Genomic DNA, 24,998 nt, shown 5'->3' on the forward strand with positions numbered 1-24,998 from the left:
GGGAGCAGCTCCTGCATTGAGCGTCTTCCCCCTTGGTGGTCAGTGTGTGTCATAGTGACCAGTCATTCCCAGTCTTTCTGCTGTTAGGGTAAATTTGCATAATACCCTTTTATTATATGGGATAGAGGCCTGGTGCACAGGTAGGGGCTGGCTGGTTTGCCCTGAAGGGTGTCCTGGATCAGGGTGGGGGTCCCGCTAGGGTGGCTGGCCAGCCTGGGTGAGGGGCTGAGGGCTGTTTCCAGGCTGGTCAAGCCCCTCAGTGGGGACCCTCACCCCACGGTAGTGTGGCCAGCCTGGGTGAAGGGCTGATGGCCATTTTCAGGCTGGCCATGCCCCCCATGACCCAAGCTCCCAGATTCTCCTTTTTTTCTTTTTTTGTTTCAGCAGGTATCTGGCATTTATTTATCTTCTATAATTGAAACGTTGTAGCCTTGAGTGGAGCCCAGTTCCGGCCAGGGCATGCAGGAAGCTTGGCTTCCTCCATCACCAGGGGCAACCCAAGCCTCCTGCTTGCTCCAGCTCTGTGGCCACTGCCATCTTTGTGATAGAATGATGGAATGATGGTTAATTTGCATATTACTATTTTATTAGATAAGATATATATATATGTATATATATATATATATATATAGAGAGAGAGAGAGATATACATATATGAAATATATAAATAGATAATTACATTGGCCTACTGCTGAATAATCTTGATAGTCATTTTCATTATATAGAGGTATTCATTTTTAGAAATGCATAATCACATATTGTCATTTTGATAACCAAAATATTATTTTGATACTATATTGGTAATTTCATGTTTTACTTTGAATGTGGTTCAGGTACTTTACATTAGAGATTCTTGTAGCGCAAAACACAGTCCAAAATTATAGATCAACATCATGGATAATTTGTATCAGTAGATTTTGAAAGTGTGATTGATTAGATAACATTACTAAAATGTAAAAGAGATGAGAATATTCTCTTTTATCTGAATCCAGCTGGTAAAAATCCATAATTTTTTACCATTAGAGAAGATATTTGCCAAGCGAAAGTGATTCTACCAAAATTTTATGGTGTTCAAAAACAGATTTAAATGGGTGGCATTTTAGCTATTTTCAAAGATTCAGAAATACTTGTAAACAACATGGCACACGACATGAAAAGTTTGGGTTCTAAAATGCCTGTAGGTTTTTTTGTGTTTTTTTTTTTTGAGACTATAGAGAATATGAACCTCACCAGTGGTAGCGCTTTAGGTAAAATAGCATTGTGACCAGCTGCAGGCTTGATCACAGTTTCTGTTCTATATTTACCAGAGCAAAGGTAATATAAAATAATAAAGTTTAAAAATTATTTTAAAACACAGATATCTGAAGCCCTAGAAAGCTTTTTTTAATTGGTATGAAGTGAGGTCTTGGAATTCATATCTCTTTAAAGAATCTTTGGCAATTGTAATTGAAACAAAGGTTGAAAACTACTACAGCATTGCTCCATCTCAAAAAAATGTTTCTCTTCCAATCAAACTAATTACATGTGACAATATGTGAACAGAATAATCATTTAGTAGTTGATAAATGTACTAAAATGAACTTTACATGAACTTGGAAAGACATTACAGATTTTTTTCCAGGATAATTGGACTTAAAGCAACAAAAACAAAAAATTCACAGTATCAACTCAGGGCACATATGTGAGATAAAGTGGTATGTATGGATTTTAAATAATCAGTTTGATTCTTTAAATTTTATACTTTTTAATGAGCACACCTGTGGGAAGATTATATATGAGTAATTCTTATTTTAAGTTAAAATTATAAAATGAAATATTGCTTATATTACACAGAATACATATCAAGATATTCACTGAGTTTCTACTTTGCCACACGCTGCTTTAGGCAATAAGGTTATAAAGATAAAAACAGCCCCATAAAAATCTCTTCCATAATAGCATCTACATTTCAATGGAGAAGATGGACAAGAGACAAATGAGCAAAATAAAGTAGCTCACTTTAAAATCATAACCTCTATCAAGCGCTTAATGCTGAGCCACAGTCATACTACATTTACGTTTTCCATTTACTCTCCAATTCTCCTAAAGTGCTATTTTATTTTTCTCCTTTCTTCTCAACCTCCGACAGCCTTCCCCTTCCCTGACTATGCTCTGATGTTTGCTTTCCAGGCCACTGTGAATATGAATGCTATCCGAAGGGAGTTTTTACATTTGTACCAACATGACTGCATCTGCACTCCTCATTATATCCCCTTCCTAGTTTAACTGTCCCTGATGTTCATTGTGTATCAAATTTCATCTTCTTCCCACTTCTCAGAGTTCTCTCTCCAGCAACAACAATCCCCCCCACACTGCCTCTTTCCCAGCAAAGTATAAATAATCTATGATGTATTGGATCTCGTAAAACAAAAACAATACCTCTCTTAGGGTGACCAACTATCATCTCTGTCCTGAGTAAAAAAGTTTTTTACCCTACCTGAGGTTACATTTCTCTTTAGGTACCATCCCAGTTCCTTGTTACAGCAAAATTTATTGAGCTTTCAATATTTACACACTCTAATCCTCTCTCTTTAAAAATAAATTATTGGGGTGACACTGGTTAACAAAATTATATAGGTTTCAGGTGCACTATTCTGCAGCACATCAGCTGTACACTGTATTGGGTGTTCACCACCCTAATTCAAGTGTCCTTTAGTCACCACACCATTTATCCCCCTCTCCCCTCCTTTACCTCCCCCCACTTGCCTCCTCTCAGCAATCACCACACTGTTGTATGCATCCATTAATTTTTTCTTTGTTTTCTTTTTTGCTCAGTCCCACCACCCCCCTAACCCAACCCCTCAACACCCCAACATCCCGACAGCTGTCAGCCTACTCTCTATGTATGAGTCTGTCTCTATTTTTGTTGTTAATTTATTTTGTTCATTAGATTCCACATATGAGTGAAATCATGTGGCATTTCTCTTTCTCTGACTGGTTTATTTCACTTGGCACAAAACTCTCCAGGTTGATCCATGCTGTCACAAAGGGTAAGACTTCCTTTCTTATTTAATGGCTAAACACACTCTAATTATCTTCCTTTCATCCTAAGTTGTATACAGGCTTTCATCCCAACTACTTTACTGGAAATGCTCTTATCAAAGTCAACAATGATGTCTGTGATGCTAAACCCATTGGTCAGTTTATTCTCATCATCGAATTTGATCTGTCAGTTGCATTTGAGGCAGTTTGATCATTCTTCCTTTTGAAACACTTTCTTCACTTGACTTCCAGACAGCTGACTTCTTTGGGCTTCTTCTGGTCATTATCTCATACTTCTTTTACGTTTCCTTATTTTCCAGTCTACTAAAATAGGAGTTTCCTAAGACTCAGTCCTCAGGCCTCTTCTTTCGTTTATGGCCCATCATCAACGCTAGCATACAAATGTGAGAGAAATAATAAGGAAGAGCTCATGAAAGACATTGAATGCTCTACTTCAATGTTTAAATTAAAATATGGTTATAATTCATTATATCACAGTTACTGTGTAAGGTTTTAGGGATATGTTATATACAAAATAAACATGGGCTGTATAATTTTAGTTCTGATAAAAGGCTCACACATGAGTTAACAACATTTCAAATATTTCAAAAAATATTTGTTTGGAAAAAATATGCAGCCCAGACTGAATCTTTGAAAGACTTAAGGATGACTTTAAAGTATATCAAAAGAGTGCATAAATATAATAATAGGTAATATAGAGATAAATACATGCATATAATTAAGATGTGAAATCAGGTGAGTGATGAAACAAATGACATTCATTAAATTAACCATCAGAGTACAAAATAACACCAAGAATAACTTATTTGTTATTGATGTTTACATTTTAAATCCCTTTATGAAGAATCTAGAGAGAAACTAGCATTCCAAACACAATAGCTACTTTCAGAAAAACTTGAACAATTAGGTTTTCATAACCAGCCGAGATATATGCAATTGTAGTGCTATTAAAAACAAGCAAATAATGTAGATTTGTTCATTCGACATCTATTTCTTCCCTCTTCTTGCTTGCTTTTCTCTACTTGAAGGTTGGTGAACTAAGTAAAACAAAATATAAACTATATATTTCAGTTTCTATTGCACCTGGGTTTGCCATGACTTTATTACTTAATTTTGGTGAATGAGATGGAGGGAGTTAGTGCTATTTCTTCAGCTTGGAACAAATACAGTACTTTGAGATGCAGAATCTGGTCCTAGGGATGCCAGACCAGGAAGATAGAAGGAACCGGGCACTGTTGAGCATCATTGACTGACTGATCCAATAGACTTTCTGTTCCTTGAGATACATAAATGCCTTAGTCAGAACACTGTTAGATGCAGTCTAACAGAAATCCTGTTAGATACAAAGGTAATGTTTCTCTTACATCTAACAGGGTTGTAGTAAAATAGATCATTTTACATATTTTCAGAATAGAACAAAGTTAAAGAAGTTCTCATTGCTATTGTTTGTATTAAAAATAGAATTTCTAAATAAATCACACAAAGACACACACACACACACATACATACATAAAGAAGTACTTAAAAATGAGAAACAATACAGCAAAAATTGTGGGAAACAAGACAGTTAAATTTGATGCAGAAAAATGTGGGATGATGCTCAAAGGAAATTTCTATTTAAATTATGTGCAAAGTTTGGTGGACTCTGATGCAATATTAAATTTTTAGGTGAACAAATTAAGTAATAGTTTAGAAAATTTAGTAGCAATTGTATAAAGAAGAAATCAGATAGTGGGTAGTGAATAGGGCATAAGTAATATAAAAATCAATATTTTTAGAATACTCTTTATAATGCTGTTTTCTAAATTAATGATACACAATTTACTTTGAATGCTGAGTGAGGATTAGTCTGTATGTGATAGGGAACACTACAAGCTGTTTATTGGTGGAGACCATTTTAATTGCAATTATTTATAGTCTTGTGTGTGTTCTTGTGTCCATCTGTTTTTGTATTTGTGCTTTGATGCTTGATGTACTTGGGATAGATATTTTCTCAAGAGGCAGCACCGTCTAGTGGTTAATAGTCATGCCTTTGGGCACAGACAGCCTGAACTGGCCTCCCAGCTCTGGCACCGACTTACTGTGCAGCCCTGGGCAATGGTTTAAACTCCCTAAGCCTCAGCTTTCTTGTAAGAAAAATGAGAATAATAACTTCATCAATGGGTTATTGCTTGAATATTAAGTAAAATATTACATGTAAAGTAATTAACACAGTGCAAAAATGCAGTAAGTACTTAGTAAACATGGGCTGTTATTATATTAATGACCCAAAGAAAACATTGAGAATTCATTTAAATTTTTCTATGCTCTCATTGATTTCATTATCTTTTTCTCTCATGTACAAACTTTACTTTGATTTATTTAAAATGTCAACATTTGGGGAATACATTTTGAAAACTTAAAAATTGCTTGAGTTTGAGATTTATTAATGGCAAAGAATATGTTTTTGCTACAGCTCAGGTTTTTTTTGTTTTTTTTAATTCCGTTATTCCAAAATGTCAATTAACAAGAGTATTGAGTCTTATGGGTATTTGTCACTCTCTGGAACAGAGATCCTTTCAGGAGTGTCAAAGTGTGGGGCAATCCAGTCCAAAACAGGCAAGGATAGTACCTTTTTGAAGTAGTTGGCAGTGATTCCTGGCTAAAACAAGGCACCAGCAGGAATTAATCTTGTCTGGTATTGGAGCCCAGGCAGGATTGGATTCAGGAGAAAGCATTAGCTGATAAAACAGTGTCCTGGTTCATGCTGTTCAGATATTTATCAGTGAGTAGGATTATAGAAAAGGCAGTGAATCAGAAAAATTAGCTTCTTTCCTCTCAGCAACTCTATGTCACAATCCATTGCTGTTATTTAAAAATGGAAAAGAAATAACATATTGTGGTATTCATTTCACAAAATATTTGTGTATCAAAGCCTCATGTTGTGCACTTTATCTTACATATGTTATATGTTGATAACATTTCAATAAAGCTGGGATAAATGGAAGAAAAGAAGAAAGAGAAACATTATTTGGCTGCCTTCTTCTACCTCTGCACAGACAAGAAGCATTGAAGTTTTACCATCTTTTTTTCTCCCAATTTTCCCTTTCCTTAAAAAAATTATGTTTTTATTGATTTTAGAGAGAGTGGAAGCGAGAGAGAGGTAGAAACATAGTGATGGGGGAAGCTAGGGGACTGTCTAGGGCGGGGGGATAAAATGGATACATATGTAATACCCTTTGTAATACTTTAAGCAATAAAAAAAAAAAGAAACATAGATAAGAGAGAAACATCAACACCTATCAGCTGCCTCCTGCACACCCCCAACTGGGGATTGAGACCACGTCCCAGGCATGTGCTCTGATCAGGAATCAAACCCATGATCTCCTGGTGCAGGGATCAATACTCAACCAATGAACCACACAGGCTGGGCCAATTTTTGCTTTATGGTTAGAAGTTGACCCTGAATTACAAAACAAATTTATATAAAGTGGTTGCTAGATAGAATAATTTTGTATACTTGAGAAAAATAACATGGACAGTTCAAAAAACTTAAATGAATTCAGGAACTCTCACCCCTCTCATATACGAAAGTCTGGAAGATTGTTGTTATAGTTTTATGTATTTGTTTTCTTAATTGAATAATGAACAAAGATTGAACAATAGTTCATATATCAAGGTCTTAAGAATATACTAAAAATCCCTTGTATTTAAATTTTTTATACTATATATTGGCCATCTAATTGATTTGGTAATCTTTTGCTGTTTATGACAATACATATACAAATCCTAAAATAATTCTTTAAGACAAATTTTGCTAAATTCTGCCAAATTTATGAGGATGTACTCTAGTTTTTTGTAAGCTTCTCTAAAATTAGCTGCATATCTACTATGTGCCAAATCGGACTCTAGTTGTTTTCATACATACACTTTATCTCTTGTTCCATTAATTACTCAGTTTCTCCATTGCATTTTTTATATGCCTGACTCTGTCTTGTTTTCTTACCCCTTTTAAAAAAATAGACTTTAATTTTAGAACAGTTTTATATTCGCAGCAAAATTGAACAGAAAGTAAAGAGTGCCCATATATTCCCATATAGATTTTCTCCTATGTTATTTTCTAGAAGTTTTATAATTTTGTGCATAACATTTAGGCCTAAGATCTATTTTGGGTTACTTTCTTAAAAAGTATATTTAGATATGTTTTGTTGTGTTTTGTTTGTTTCTTGTGGATGTCCCATTGTTTCAGCACCATATGCTGAAAAAATAATTCTTTTATACATACACAAATGCTCAGTTTTACCTTAGCTAAACAAAATACTTGTAAATGGCCTATTATTTTCTCAAACTCTAGCCAAAGTTATTTAAAAAAAAGAGTTGGTGCTTTCAATCTCCACTTCTACACACTCCTTTGATAATCTCTGAAATCTGTCTCACAAACTCTTCACTCCACTGAAATAATTATTGGAAGGTAAAGGTTGTTCAGGAATTCTGAGACACAGAATTCCTAGGTGAGCTTATGTTCTTTGTTTTCTTTGCTGGATTTTCTTCCTCTCTTTCACCCCCATGGAAGTTCCACAAAATTCTGTTTGCATCTATTCTCTCCCTTCTCTCTATTATGTCTGTATTTCATTGGGCTTTAATAAATTTAAAACTCATTCTAATAACCATGGCCCTTCTTCTTTTCCTGTCCCACATCTATAGGCACAATGGAACTTATCCACCTGGATAATATAATAAAATGTTGTACTTAATAATAGTGGGGGGAAAAGGTCATTATTTTCTTCTGATGCTAACTTCCACTTGATTTCCCCTTTAGCATAAATTGCACAATCATGTGCTCAAACTCCCAGGATTGAAATACCATGTTTCACTTTTTCTTCCCCCCATTTTGTCTGTTGCTAAATCTTGTAAGTCACGCAGTTTTATTTCCACAATGTGTACTTTTATCTATCCCTTTTGTCCCAACTAATGGAAGTAGGATTATGTTGTTGTAAATATATATAAGAATTCTCATAAAATAAAATAGTTCACAAACAGTTCTTATGATAACAAAGTAGGACAAAGTGACACTAATGCACAGGGAGCAAATTATGATCTCACTAAACAGTTCTGGGTAAACGGAATATTTATATGAAAAAAATGACCCCTTCACACAGTTCACAAAAATTACTTCCTGATGGATCTAGATGTAACAGTTTTAACTGGAAACAGCAAGGTTGCCAGTATAGTTGAAGAAGAAAGAGATTTTCAAGTAGAACACAAAAAATGCTAATAAAGGGAACAATTAATATGTTAGACAACATTAAAATTTAAAATTTTTGTTCATTAAATGTCTCCATCAAGAGTGGAAGCCTTAGATTGGGAGAAGATATTAGCAATACATATAACCAACAAATGACATATTGCAAACATACAAAGAATGCAAATCAATAACAAATAACAGAAAAGCCATTTTTAAAAATGGGTAAAATACCGTTTCATAAAAGATCATATTCAAATGGCTGAAAACAGAGGAAAATAGACTTAATGTGATTTTTTAAATCAGGGAAGCACAAAATAAAATCCCAGTTTCACTATTGCACATCTACCAAAAAGCTAAAATGACAAAGCAGGTAAGTGTTGCTGGACATGTGGACTAACTAGAATTAAAAGTAGTGTTTGCACCAATGAAAATGGGACAATTAGTAACCCACTTTGGAAAACACCTTTTTCAGTATTCAATCTAAATATAATCGTATCTGAAGCATTCATGTGAAGGAAAGTGAGACTATGGTTTGAGTTCCTTTTTATAATGTCATGTTCTTTTTTCTTTGCCTCTCTCTCTCTCTCTTTTTTTTTTTTTTAGATTTCTCCTCTAATTCAATCTTCTGACCATCACCCATCCCCCAGCCCCACTCACCTCCTTCTTCAGAGATACTTCCCATATTTTGGGGCTGACAGACCCCTGTTAAGCTCATACATTATCTGCAGGTTTATATCCTGCTTAAACCAGTGTGGTTCAATAAAACTTTCTGTGATAATGATAATGTTCCCTGTTGTCCCACAGAGTAGATACTAGTCATACATTTGAACACTTGAAATATGACTAGAATGACTGAGGAATTAAAATTTTAATTTTACTGTATTTTAATAAATTTATTCTTTTCCAATATAATTAATATACAATAGACTGTGAATACATAATGTGTGCAATTTGACAAATTTGGGTGTATGCTTATATCAGTAAAGCCATTACCACAACCATGATAATGAACATACCTGTCATTCTCTGAGAATTTTCTTGTGCCTCTGGTAATCTTTTCCTCCTGTTCCTTTCCAGGATAGAAAAGCCTCTGCTTTGACTATAGGATTATCAAATTAGCAAGAATGTACTTGTGTGTAAGGTAAATTCACCATTGGCACTGAGAGTTGATAAAAGATTTCTCCAGCTCATGGAGAACTAAGAGAAATCTATAATAGTGTGGATTTTTTTTTTTAAAAAAAGGGTTCTGTGGAAAATAACCTCACAAGGTGATCCGATCATAAATTCTTAACTGGGCAGGTCATGGTGGGTACTCATATCACTTCAGCTTTATCTTTACCTGAAGCAAGTCCTGTCTATTATTTCTGTGCATTTAGGTTAGCACACCTTTGAAATAACCCTTGATACATATTTTTGAGTTTATTCTCCTATAATCTAATCACTGTCTTGCTTCTCCCACCTCCATGTAATCTTCCTTAAAATCCCTCCTTCATTTCAAATGCATAAAAGAAGCTGCAAAACTGTCATTATCCGGAGCATTTGCGATCTTGCTCCCTGGCATATGCCATCAGTTTGGCTCAAATAAACTCTTATAAAAATTCTCTACAGGATTGGGTGTTTTTCACATCGACAATAGCAGGGAAGAATAATGATAGGAATCAAAACTGAAGAATATTTATATGAACATGTATTATATTGGTACCATAGATTATTAGGAAGTAACATGAGAAGACAGGGTTAGAGTGATAGTTCTGTAAAATAAACATGAGATGGGGAAAGGAGGCCAGCACCTCATACTGGCTATAGAAGACAGACTCCTGATTTTCCTAGGACCTGCTCTGACTGTCGCACCTCCACATTGTTGTGGTCAAAATTAGAGATGTGCCTTTTGCTCATTGTAACTGACAGTTATTACCACTGAGAAACATCTGTCATGATTTATTTTCCATGTGCTTCACTGCTATGGTTTAGAGCTACTAATGAGGATGAAAACAATCAATGGACAAACAAACAATTCATGGACAAGTTTGTTTGCTCTCTTAACTTTCTGTGCTCCTCTAGAATCAACTACAACATGGTTGATTCCCATTAGGGATTCCCTGTCTATTGACAATGCAAGGATTTAATAGACACATGCCAGGTAAAGCTTCAAGAGTTCATAGTATTGATAGCCACTTTACATCCCATAATGAAGTGGGAGTAAAGGGAGTTCGGCTTAACTTTTCATTATCTCAAGGAAAAGACACCAAAACATTCTAGTTGTCCTGGCTGTGAAATCTCTTTGAGTGCCTTGAAGCAGTAACACCTTGTTTTTTGTTTGTTTAGTGTTTTTTTTTGTTGTTGTTGTTATTGAGGTTTTTTTTTTTTTGCTTCTGTTTTTTGTTATTTTCAAAAATATTGTATCTCAGTGTGAATAGGTGACAAGGGATTTGTTGAAATCATTGTCCCCAAGCAGTCTCACTGTTAGACCTTAATCATTTGTGTTCACCGTGCTTTGTCATATTGTTAGCATATTTTTCTACCTGTGCCCCTAGGAATGTAATTAAAAATGCTATTGCAACAGTAGAAAGAAAACAAAAATCATAAAAGCCCCTCACTTTATTTTATTTTGCTTCATTTTTTAAACCTGAGTTTCCATGTGTTGGTTGTTATTAAGATTTAATCCTTGATCTTTCTGTTGTTATGCTAGAGGGAACAAGATGTAAATGTAGATAGGTTTGACTTTGGTAATTTCAATAACAATGAGTTTGTATATACCTCAAGTATACTTTCAGAAATGTATTATTTTAAAAGATCTGTAGTGGTATCCCCCAAAAGAAATGTCTACCAAGAACCTCAGAATGTGATCAGATTTTAAATAAGGACCTTTGCTGACATAATGAAGGTAATGATCTTGACATGAGATTATCTGGGATTAGGGTGGATCCTAAATCAAATGACAAGTGTCTTTATAGGAGACCAAGTAGGATAATATGGAGACACCAAGAGAAAGCCATGTGAAGATGGAGACAGAAACTGGAGCTAAGCTGCCATAAGCCAAGCAACACCTAGGACTACCAGAAGCTAAAAGAGGCAAGGGAAGATTCTCCTCTAGAGCTTTCAGATGGAATGTGGCTTTGCCAACACTGTGATTTCAGATTTTAGCTCCAGAACTATGAGAGAATATATTTTGTTGTTTTCGGTCATCACCGTGTGGTTATTCATTTAGGTATCCCTATGAAACTAACATGGATTATATTAATGGAATGGGATGCTGCTATAAAAATACCTACAAATATGAAAATGCCTTGGAATTGGGTAATGGGTAGATGCTGGAAGTATTTGAGGCATCTGATAAAAAAGGTTTACATTGGCTTAAGTGACTGTTGGTAAACATACGGGCAATGAAGAGTGTTCTGGTAAGGGCTCAGAAGGCAATTAAGAGCATGGAAGAGAAAGCTTCTATCATCTTAAAAGAATATAGTCATGAACAGAATGATGGTAGAAATATGAACATTTCAAATGCTTGTCATGAGATCTCAGAAGGAAATGAGGAACAGATGATTGCAAACCGGAAGTAAGGCAGCCCTTGTGATATACAGTGTCAGAAAACCTGGCTATATTGTACTATACTATTAGATGCAAAGCATAGCTTGTAAGTAATAAACTTGGATATTTCACTGAAGAGCTTTCCAGCCTGGTTTTCGGTGTTTTTGTTGTTTGTTTATTTTCTCTCAACTTATTTTCATAAGAAGAGAGAGGAAAGAAAAAAATTGTTAAGCAAAAAAGAACCATCATCTAATGATTTGGGATATTCTTAGCCTATCCAGAGAGCAAAGGATGCTCATGTTAGGAAATTCACTGTTGAAAAAGTGTGCCCTAGAGAGAGAAGGAACATTGTAGCTGGACAAACTTCTGATAAAGAGATGAGGTATGTGACTAATAGATCTAATTATCCATCTGAGCAGAGCCAGGAATAGAGCTGGGGTTTTCCAGAAAAGATCTGTAGAGACCTTTTTGTCTAGCAGTGGATTTCCATGACGTACATGGGAGACTGGCAAGGTTTTTGGGAATGCTATATCAGCAGAAACACTGCCAACTTGGACCTAAAGGGACAGAGTCTGGATGAAATGAAAGGAGGTTGTAAGGTTCCCAGAATTCCTACAGGCAGGAAACAGGCTGATAGAGCTGCTCAGCTAAAAACATTTGTTATCTTTCAAGAAAAGAGAGAAAAGACTCTGAGGCAGAGCTTTGGGTGCAGAGGCCAAAGCCAAGGGTCTACAGGCAGAGGCTGGAACAGTAGGTTCAGAGGCATAAAACATGAAACCAAGAGCCATAGAGGACATGCAGGAGACAATATCTATTTATGGAAACAATTGAACAAAATATGTAGGGAGATGATTTCCATATCGAGCATCTAAAATTATGAATAAATGTGTGCTAAAATTCTCTTTGTAAATCAAGTCAGATCCAGGATAATAAACAAGCTGTGAGGCTGCCATTTCCTTGAGGGCATCTGCCAATACATGGAGCCCAGATTTGAATGAATATACAGAGGGAACAGGAGAGAAATTTCTGGAGCTACTGAAATGCTGAATCAGAGACACTGCTACGCTAATATTAAGTACTGAGTAAAATAGCAGAGTGGGAAAGCTCTACCCTGCAATGGGAGATCTAATAACACTTGCTTATTTTACCAAAGAAATAAAAGAGAATATAAAATGTGTAAAGAAGGAACAAGAAAAAAATGTACAACAAAACAAATACACATATAAAAAATAAAACAAAATTTCTAGAAATGATAAATATATTAAAATAATGAACAAGTTGAATATAGCTGGATAGAGAATTTAGAGTAATAGTGAACCTGGAAAAAGATCTAAGTAAGTTGCACAGACAGTAAGAAGGTAAATATTAAACATGGGTAAAGAGAGTTGCACAAACACTAGTGTGGCAGGAGCAAAGAGGAAAAAGAGCAGAAGATATGATCCAAGAGATGACCGAGGGCTAGATCACATGAGCGTTTACAGGCTATTGCACGGAATTTAGTAAAATTGGGAGCCATGGGAATGCTTGTAAAGTAATTTCTGCTATGAATGGTGCTTTTTCAGATATGATTCTGTTCATAGAAACTGTGTAGGAGCCTGAGACATATTTAATTAACATAGGATGAAATTTTATAAAAGTAGCCCCATCATTGTGTACAGAACATGCTAATAAATTAATAAATATTTTGTAAATGAAAGTGGGAAAAAGTATATGATGGCAAATTTTAGCTTAAAATTTCAACAGACAAGTAAAACATATAGTCCAAAGGACATGGAAAGCTTAATAAGAAATATTTGTGAGGCCATATTGGAATGACCACAGGAATTTGAGTAAGAGACCCAAGTCAGAATTTCCAGGCTTCCCTTGCCTACCTGACTTATGTGGGTTTTGCTTGTTTCCCTTGTACAATGGTAATAGCACTATATTAGGCAGATATTTATTGCAAAAATGCAATTTGGCTGGAGGGATTGAGAAAAAGAAAGATAAAAAAACCTCATGGATATAGGCAACAGTGTAGGCATTGCTGTAGGGAAAGTAAAGAGGGGTAAATGGTAATGAAAGGAGATTTGACTTGGATGGTGAACACACAATACAGAATACAGATCATGTGTTGTGAAATTGTGCACCTGAAACCTGTATACTTTTGTTAACTAATGCCACCCCAATAAATTCAGTAAAAAGGAACAAGAGACAATACAAAATCTGAATGTCTTACAATAAGCATATATTTCTCATTCATGGATCTGTAGGTCATCTGGGGAAATTTTCTTTCAGCTATAGGTTATGTTCAGGAGTATTCTGTGTTTCTTATTCTGGATGCAGCCTTGAAGGGCATCCATTACTTGGAGTAATTCTTTTTATAGTGGAGGACAGAGCTCTTCAAGGGGCCAGCTGAGAAACGTGACATCTAAGGCCTGAGAACTAGTACACCATCACTTCTGCCAACATTCATTTGGCCAGAGAAAGTCACAGTGCAAACCCAGTACAGGGTGAATTGGAGTTGGAGAAAGAATAAAAATAAAGAATAAACAAAAGACATATGGGTAATCCAGGAATAAACAATTAAGTCTTGAACTAAGATGGTAAGGTCAATGAGGAAATTAGGCCCTACATGGATGAAACAGAATATTAAACCTAAAAAAAAATATGCCAGCCTCAGTTACCTAGGAAGTTTTAGGTTAATGTGTTGTTGTAGAATCCAGTTGTTGGAAGAAGATCGTCAGCAATGTCATTCAAAAACAGAGAAATATATGAGAAGATACCATTCCGTTTGTTAAGGCATGTTTATTGGTCATTGGTGATCTTTACACGGATAGTTTGTCTATTTTTGTGAGCTTTGTATAGGTTCATAAGACAGAAAAAAGCTTTATTACCTAAAAAAGATGTTATACTACTATCAACAAGTATAATTTCTATAAGTTTTGCTTGGCTTTTACAAGTACCTGTCTTCAGTAGTTCTGATATCCAATAAGCAGCTACTGAAATCTCATTTAATTTAGTAAAACTTAAATTAACTAGACTGTGTATGAAACAGGTTCTCTGATTAAGTTTATTTTCTCCTTAAATCAGAAGCCTTTTTTATTTTATTTCTGATTGTTGGTAATCTTCATAAAATACATACATCTACTTTCTTGTGAATGGAGGAAAATGAACATAATTTACCTTTCCTTTCAATTTGATGTGATGATGTGCACATGTGGGATAGGCATTTGAGTAGAATGTGAATTCCACTTAGATCATCATTGAGATGGAAGAGATCTGATCACCTGAATTTTTGAGGTTGTTTTGAGAAACGGTAGGGTCAACATTTCAGAAAATTGATTTGCTAAATTGTATTGTGGCTATTCTTTATTTTTATGCAATATGTATTAAAGATCATTTTGTCTTTCTTTAAATTTCTGGGATACAATTTTTAATACACACAAAACAACATGCCATTTTGTAAAACAAATCCCATTGGCATACTTTTCAAGTATTCACAAATGATGCCAATCTTTAAAGAAGACTAAGAAATATGTCTCTTCACAAACCAATGTTCTTCATACCACTAGCTTCAGATACATTGTAGGAACTCACCTTAAGGTGAACATTAAAGGTGGTATAGATGCGCTGAAGCAACATCAGGCAGGAGACCACTGTTGCGATCTGTTCTGAATGAGCACTCACTGGAGATAGGCTGACCCCCTTCCTCATCTCCCTATACTCATATACCTTGCAAATGATCTTGTCCTAAAGAAAATCCAGACTCAGTGTCTTAAACACTCCAGGGAATATTAAAATGTATTCTATTTTTCCCAACTATTCACTAGAGTTTTTGAATTCAAAATAAACCAGTCAATTTGAAGAATTTTATAAGGTCTCACAGAGGATATACCTAGACAGGAGAGAGCTGAAGCCAGTTAAATCTAATGAAACAAAGTAAAGACACAAACTTTTCAGTGACTAAGTGGTACTACCAGAGGCCATTGGAACTAAGGGAGGTGTTGGCCATTAAAGACTAGAAGAAAAACTAGAAAGATTTTTGATTTATTGCTTCCTCTGAGGACCATGGAGCCAGGAGATGATTTATGCTTGGTTTTATTTATGGTCTTGAAAAAGAGAGATTCATTTGGTCAACGTGATAAGTTAAAGTACAGCTTTTATGTAATAGGAATGACAAAAAAGTTTTAAATGCACCAATTGAGCATCTAGAATGGAAATTAATTCTGCATCAAATCATAAATGCAGTGTACGTTGTTTGCTGGATGAGGTTGTACAACTTAAATTCTCCTAAAAGCTCATGCAGTTTAATAAGTGTGTCTTCCTACATTCTATGTGGGAAGGAACGCAATATACACTGCATCCGTTGATACTGCAAGTGTGTATTGGGAACAGACCTTTGCTTTTTGTGTGAAATCATTTTGGCTTTCACCCTCTGCTCTCCTCCATGGGTTTGTCCTGCTGAGTTGCATTTCATTCCCTTCCTGCTCCACCTCCCCCCTTTATTCTCTCTGCTGCATTTCCCAAACTACATGTGACCTCACTGTTTCTACTCAGAGATCTTACAGCCCTTTCACTCTCTAAAACTCAGTCTCCCACACATATGAAGGCAGCAGAAACATGTTTTGAAATACTCTGCCAAATAGAGTGATAACTCTCAAAAGTAAGAGATAAGTTAGCTTTGACAATGATGAGTACAACAACTTAACATTAACTAGACCCATGCAATGTCTTGTATAAATATCTAAAGTGATGCATTATAAATGTGTTTCCGTTATAGCCCTGCCTGAAAATTAGATTTTTTTAAAATTTGTCTTCCAAACATATTGACTTGCAGCTCTCTCACAAAAATGAAATTGAATTCACTATCTTGTGCTTGTTACCAAGGGCATGGAATTGGCAGTATAGCATGATTAGTATTGATCCCGGGGGATAAAACTAACAACCCTTCTGTTTGTAGAGAGAAAGAGAACTTTGTTTTCTTATCAATAAGTATCAGAAAGATGAACACATCCATGTCTTCAGACTCATGTTGCACTTTTTTCTCTATCACCTCTCCTCGGTGGAAATGTTGAATGAAACCTTAGTCTAGGTAAGGTTCTGTTATGGGACCTACCACTCCAATGCACTCTGATTATTAAGATTAATTCTCAAAAAAACAGAATGCGATTTTATCTATAGTAATACTATTGCTCTTAGAACAAAAAAACTGGTTTTGCTGAATGTTTTGGAGAATTTGAAATGTGTTTAACATTTACTTAAAGGCAATAATAAGACTAACAGTATGGTATTCCTAAGACTCAGAAACTGTAAAGCTATTAATATTAGGAAAGAGACAAAGGATAGTGTGCATTAAAAAATAAGATTTTAAAGCAATTTAATTTACTTTTGTACCATGTACAAATGTTTTGGATATTTTTCATGTGTTCATCTGAGATAGCCTTTGTGTTACTGGTAGAATTTAACACACTACTTGACTGCTTTGATCTTTCTGAAACTATGCTCCTGAAAAGATGGGCTAACTCTTTAAAGGGACAATATTTTAATGCTTCCCATTCATGCTATAGGCTACGTTAAAATGAACCTATTTTGCCCAGTCTTAAATTACACAGTATTATAGGGAATTTGAAGAAAAATTAGAGGATTTGAATTTTGTTGCATGAAGGATATAGAAAATGACACAAACAGCAAGATTTGAAGGTGTCTCCTTTTGATTCTGTTCAAAGACAAGAGAACATTAGGAACAGACAGTGAGAATCAAGATGCTACAAATAAATCAGAAAGACAAACTTTTAGGACTAAAAGACTTTCTGAAATGTTCTCTGTAAAGCGCCAAAGAATAAATCAGTATGAACCTTCCAATACTGCTATAAACAGTCCATTTGCTGCTTAACTTCAAGTTCTTGTGCCCTGAGAGTGCTAGAGAGACACAGCAGAGTTTTCTGAACCATGAAATCTAGTAAGTTCTTGGCAAAAACAATGATTATGGTTGCCTTCCATCTTTAAAATGCTTGCAGTCACTTGCAGCCTTCGTTTCTTTCCCCAGCAACACCGGGAAGCCACTGACTGACTTGTCACTTGACCTCAACATCCTCTTCCTTGCCCAAAGCATTCACCGTTTCTCAGGTTATATCCTTTCTGGCTTCTCTTTAAAATGTATTGTGTTGTTCCTGTGTGAAAATCCATTTCCTTTGGAGATGGATTCTTGTGAATCACTTCTATGGATTTTTCCTCTTGACATCCCCAGACTGTAGTTTATCCTTACGATTTTCCCACGTAGGTACTTTTTTTTCCTTAATAGTCTCTCTCTGCAGATATTTCTTCTCTTCATTCATTCATTCATTCATTTTACCTCTTCTTTGTAGTTAACCTCCCACATAAGAAATAGGTCTTCCTTTTCTGAATATCATTTTTAAATCTCAAAATGGGTTCTTTGAAAGCAAATGCCCTTTACTAAACTAATTATTATTATTTTTTCTTTAAAACTAGGGCATCTTCCTTATATTTTAAATTCTATTAAAGGGAGACTCTATTAGTCTGGTGTCTCATGATCAGCATTTCAGTCTCTTTAGCTCCAAAGACAACACACATCCACTGTATTGGGTTGGGCTCCTAAGAAACAGAGCCTGAGGATAGAGCCTCCATGGTACGTTTAGTGCTCCCATGAGAAGTCGAAAAGGCCAGAGCCCTTTCTCTCCCCGTGCGCACACCTCTAGGAAAGGCCAGGGGAGCACCCAGTGAGGAGGCAGCTGTCTACACTCCAAAAGGAGGACCCCTCGCCATAAAGCGAACCTGCTGGCTCCTTGTTCTTGGACTGCCCAGCCTCCAGATTGTGGGAACAAATGCCTGATGTGTCAGCACCCAGCCTGTGGCATTTTGTTCTAGCAGCCCAAGCTGACTAGCTAACCCCATTACCTCCTCACTGAAGCAGCCCTTGTGAGGCTGTGCTTGTGGTCTATTAGCTGGGATCATGTAGAAAGAACTTTGCTAAGAATAAAATAATCTAGAAGTGGGCCTAGTGACAAAAGTCATCTGATATTTTCTCAAACTTGTAATTAAATATTTAAGGTTAATTAACTAAAAAATAAAAATTAAGCAATACCAATTTCCATGTAAACCACATGTTAAGGTTTTACATTTTATTCCTCCAAGATCTCACCACAATTGCATTAGTTCCTCGTTTCCCCCCCGATTTGAAAATTTTCTCCAAAAACAAAGTCAGAATTTATTGCATGGTACCTCTCAGTAGGGAAGTTGAAAGCGTGTCTTGATCTTTGTGGGGAATAACAAATGTAATGGAATTTGTTATTTCTACTTCAAACTGATGTTACTCAATATATGCTTTATGGCATATTTTTATTATTCTGATATATTTCTTGTCTTTTACTATTTGATTTATATTTCATTCCCAAATGTTTACATATAAGTGTCTTAATATTTCCTGAATTAATGCATGCATGCATGAATGAATGAATGAATGAATGAGGAATATTTTTCTCACTTCAGCTCAAATCACCACAGTTGAAAGTTAGATCCCAGATGAAACTTAATTACATTACAGTTGAATATGTTAAAATAATTCTTTTTGATTACCCTAGAGTGCCTTAAAATGGATTTAAACTGGCTGTGAGGATTAGGTATATAGAACTGACATATCGGAAAATGTAGGAAAGTCAGACAGTGTCTCAGCACAGGCAGAGTTAAATTCAGTTTTATAGTGTTATAACCAAGCAGAATTATAAAAGAGAAAGGTGAGAATTGAAAGGTGAAATCTAAGAAGCTAACTTAATGTGGGATTTATGCTAATTGATGAAATTAGTTAAAGGAAAGAATAGAAATGTTTGAAACTGGAGGCCCTGAGGTCCTCTTGGTGAATCCTGTGATGGCAGGGATGGCGATAAAAGGAATTCTTTTCTTTTTGAAAACGATGCATTTTACCTATCAGTTGCTATTTTATATATCAGCACTCAAAGTTTTTTGGTGATTTAAAGATGTTACCAAAGGTTATTTCTTTGAAAAAGTTTCTCTAAATTTTATAGTATATGCAATATAGTACAGTATATTCTTTTAAAACTAATCCAGCGCCAATCAAATATGCAATGATGAACTCACCCTTAAGAATAGTGTGAGCCCAGATGGTGTCCTGTTCTTCTGCTATTACTGACAATAAAATAATTTTTCTATCTTAGATATTTCCCCTCAGGTTGCAAAGATAGTGGAGAGAAAGCTGGCTGTGAGGGCCTCAGCTCATTGCCACAACTGTCATCTCCTGGCAGCCTGCTCTCCTTTGCTCTGCTCACAGTAGCCAATGAACCCATCTGCCAAAGGCAGGAAGCCTGGCCATCCTGCATTTCTCCTTTGCTCTAAAACCCAGCACGCTACTGATCTCTAAATGCTACTTATTATACATTAGAGGCCAGTGCATGAATTCGTGCATGGGTGGGGTCCCTCGGCCTGGCCTGTGATCGGGAAGATTGGGGCCTTCTCGCCCACTCCAGATAGGGGCCAATCAGGGCCAGCTGGCCTGGGGGAGGGACTGAGGGAGGTTGGCTGGCTGTGGGAGGTTGGCTGTGGGAGTGCACTGACCACCAGGGAGCAGCTCCTGCATTGAGCATCTGCCTGCCCCCTGGTGGTCAGGGACCAGTCGACCAGTTGTAACGGTTGCTTAGACATATATATATATATATATATATATATATATATATATATATATATAGAGAGAGAGAGAGAGAGAGAGAGAGAGAGAGAGAGAGAGAGATATTCTTTACATATCTTGGGTCTTTGCCTTCCTTGCCTTTACTTCTCTTACTGCTTCTTTATGATCTCCTCATATCTCAATTAAATGATAGCAATAAGTGTCCCTGCTTCAAGTCCCACTGAATTCATCCTCTGTGATACTGTGGGAGGAAAGGAGATCTTTCTAAACTACACTCTGAACCTGTCACTTAATTATTATATTGTTTTAGTTGCTCCTAATTCACCCTGAGAATGAAATCTAGATCCTTTGACTTGACATGCAAAACCTTAGTCATTTTTAGTACTACTTTACTATAATGAACAACTAGATTCTGTTTACCAACATTACTTATCTATCATTAGTCTAACTAACTACCTATCATTTATCTCATCTCTTTGTTGACAACCCTCTTCATTGCAAATAGTATTGATATTATTGTCAATCAAGTGTCAGAATGGCTAACATCAACAAATCAACAAATGACAAGTGCTGGCGAGGATGCAGAGAAAAAGGAACCTTCTGCACTGCTGGAGGGAATGCAGACTGGAGCAGCCATTGTGGAAAACAGTATGGAGTTTCCTCAAAAAGTTAAAAATGGAACTCCCATTTGACCCAATGATCTCACTTCTAGGAATATATCCCAAGAAACTAGAAACACCAATCAGAAAGGATATATGCATCCCTATGTTCATAGCAGCATAATTTATCATAGCTAAGATTTGGAAACAACCTAAGTGCCCATCAGCAGATGAGTGGATTAAAAAACTGTGGTACATCTACACAATGGAATATTATGCTGCTGTAAAAAATAAGGAATTCTTACTATTTGCAATAGCATGGATGGAACTGGAGAACATTATGCTAAGCAAAATAAGCCAGAAGGAGAAAGATATATATCACACAATCTCACTCATTTGTGGGATATAATGAACAACATAAACTGATGAACAAAAACAGATCCAGAGATAGAGAAGCATCAGTCAGACCGTCAAAGTTCAGAGGGAAGGTAGGGGAGGGTGGGAGTAAGGGGGAAAGATCAACCAAAGGTCTTGTATGCATGCATATAAGCATAACTAATGGATACAGATACCAGGGGGGTGAGGGAATGAGTGTGTGTGGGGGGAGTAATTGGGGGGATAAGGACACATATGTAATACCTTAATCAATAAAGAAGAAAAAAGATGTCCTACTCTCCTTTTGCCAAGTGGAAGGCACATGACCCAGGATAGACCTAGTCAGGCTCTTTCTGAAAACTTGAATTTTAGGTGCTATGATGAACAATTAGCATGTCCCTGCATTCTTCCTATCGCCTTGCTTTGAGCATGGCTTTACTCTTCATGGAATCCTCTCTCATCTCTGCACTTCAACTCACACTTTGGAATTTTGTGTAACTCCACTCTGAAATAGAGATACTTCATTTGTACTTCACTGCCCTTAAATTTCAGTATGCTATTTCTGACTTATTTTTCTATGTGCCCCTCTAGAATGTTAGCTCCTTGAATGCAGGGAGTAATGAACAGGCGTAAGGAGATAAAGGCAAGACATGAACTCAGTGGCAAATTAGAAAAATGAGAAGAATGAACAAACAGTTAGATGCAGAGAACTATAGCGTGCTGAAAAATTCTAGTTAGTGCAGCAAAGCATAGCAGTTATCTTCCAGGCTGGGAGGAACTTTGGGAGAGAAAGCATATGAAATAGTTATTAGTATTAGTCACTAAATATCTCTAAGTTATTCCCCTCCCAGGCATGTGATAAAACTGTTCTTCCTAGGGCCCTCGTGGTTTTGGCAATGAGTTGTGAACAGAAGTTATTTATGTCACTTCCAGGCCTGACCAGTTAATTGTGGGAGAGGGAGCATCTACAATCTCTCTCTTGTTCTGATATTGGCCGCAATAGGGAAGGAGGCCACACCATCAGAAAGAGGACCAGTGATGAGGGGACACACAATGGGCACGTGCTATGAGACAGGAGTGAATTATTGCTGTTTAAGTTGAGGTTTTGGAGCTGTTAGTCAGCAGAGCATAATCTGTCCTATCCTGGTTTCTCCTGAGTGAAACCAAGCAGATAGACACAGAGTGGGATGGCCAATAAAAAGGACAAAAGAAAAAAAAGAAATGAACAAAGACCCAGACTCGATTTTATTTAACAAACTTTATCATAAGCTACTTAGAGCTGACTTTGATTGTATTTACATTTAATAAATTGCAAGCAGCATGATGTACTCTCTGCCCCATTAAGAATGGGGAGATGCTTTGCTTCTCTTGCTGCTGGAAGAGCCACAGACAACAATCTTCACAGCCCTCAGCCTGTCCTGCCTGCTGTAAAGAAGTGGCATTTCATACACTGATTGTGTTTACAAAGCAAATCATACACATTAAGGGGAAAAACAAAAGGAGGATGAGAGCAAAATGCATGAGAGAAAGTGAGTACAAGAAAGAGTGTGAGTGATTTCACCCACATCTGCCCAGCCCCTCCCAGGGATGTATCCACCTAAATGATGGAGGTACATCAGGAAAATTACTCTGCAATCGGCATTTCACTCATCAACAAGCAAGTAAGAAAAGTGTTTAATGACAGGTGCTTATAAAATGTAGTTCTCACTGTCCTATGATCATATTACATAAGCAGCCTTTTAAATCTCTGGTAGGAGGCCTTCCTTAAGAGAGGGTGGCAGAAAGTGCTACTAATTATACCTGCAGTATACAGAGAAACACAGACATTCTATTAATGTTTAAACAAATGTAATGTCTGAAGAATAAATCTATGCCTCATAGCAGAATTGTCCAGCATTAAAGTAGTCCAAAATACAACCAATAAATGTAGCTAAATGCAGCAATTATGTAACACACTGATTTTTCTCAAATTCTTTGTATTGCTAGATAAGCACAACAAAGCCTCTGATTACAGCGAATAGAGAAGTGGAAGACTGTCTCAGCATCTGGGGCTTGTAATTAAATCTCCTGGTTTATTTCCAATCAGGCTTTTTTATGCTAGTGACTTGAATAATACAATTGCAAAATTAGTTATATTTAAAATTGTGTTAAAGTATGACTAAAAGAAAATGAAAGATCCATTATTGCAAATATTCATTTTGATAAGCACTGGGTTAGGTCCATTATTCATTATCAAGATTGCTGATTGATACATAACCTTAATTCCTCATATGTCAGCAGGCAATATCTACCACATGAGAGCAGCAAGTGAATGCTAGTGATTTAATGGGAGTCAACTTGCCCGGGATAATCTTATTTTAGTGGCATTATCAGACTAACTCGCAGAGAGATATCATTAACAGGGTTCTCTTATCATAGCGACAACTGCCCTGGCCTCATTTGCTCCTGAATTATTCTGGTCACATAGCTTAATTTTCCATCCATATCTTTTAAGATGAGAGAAGAAGAGAGAGAGAGAGACAGAAAGAGAAAAAGATTTTCCCTAGATTAATCCATGTCCTTGGAAGACCAAGATTCAGCAAATTCATACAATAAGGTACAGTTAAATGTATACATAGATAAAATGTTGTTTATTGGTTCTTCATGAAGGAAGAATATAAAGGTGAATATTTTTGAGATTTCAATATGCCCTGCAGAATTTGGAGTATAGATTAATAGATTTCCAGTAAATTTATTGTTATAACCAATGAGTACACCCTTTCTATTTGGAGGAAAATAAAGTTAATTTAACCAAAACTAATCTTTCAATACAGATTCCAAGCAGTTCGAAACACCTCTTTGAAGGCATGAAGTAAATTTCAATTTATCATGTGACAAAACAAAACTATGTATATCCATCTTGTAGATTAGTTACCTATAAGCTCTGTCAGCAACTCTACTCTTCCATTCTAACAAGAAATCACATCTCTTAATGCTAAAAACTTAAAATTAGTTTCTCAAACTAGTTTTTGTTATTGCCTATGAGAATCATATAGAATACTGGTGTATATTGGATAAGTCATAAATAGTGATTTACAGTTAAGTTATACTGGAACTCAAGAGCATTTTTTTTTCATAAGTTGGTTTTATTGTTTCTGGACAACAGTTATTCTTGCCAAGCATGACCTTGGTTCAGAAGCTGGATTTTGTTTTATAACTGGAACAAGTCTGCTTTTGGCTCTTTTTCGTCATTCTTTTGCTTGGAGAAGAGTAAAAAATGTGTGCTCTGTGGAAGATATTGAATGATAGGTACATCATTGTGTGAATGCTCTGCCAGTCTTAAAGCTGAAAATTATGTTAAATGGTTTATTGGAGAGCTGATCAATTGGGACTGGTTTCAATTTTCTACCTTATCCAAATGTTGACACTCAGTAAAATGTAATTAATGTTAAATACTAGATTATATTGCTACCTAGGGATGGCTCTTCCCATATTCCTTCCCTATACAATATTAGAGAGAGTGTGTTCTGGGGATCATCTAATAATTTTACAGAATTATTAGAGGGCTAGTACACTATCCCTTCTGCCCAATTAGGACTTCCATAATTCCATCCAT

The sequence above is a fragment of the Myotis daubentonii genome, chromosome 7 (assembly GCF_963259705.1).
Source record: "Myotis daubentonii chromosome 7, mMyoDau2.1, whole genome shotgun sequence".
In the NCBI taxonomy this organism is placed as follows: Eukaryota; Metazoa; Chordata; class Mammalia; order Chiroptera; family Vespertilionidae; genus Myotis; species Myotis daubentonii.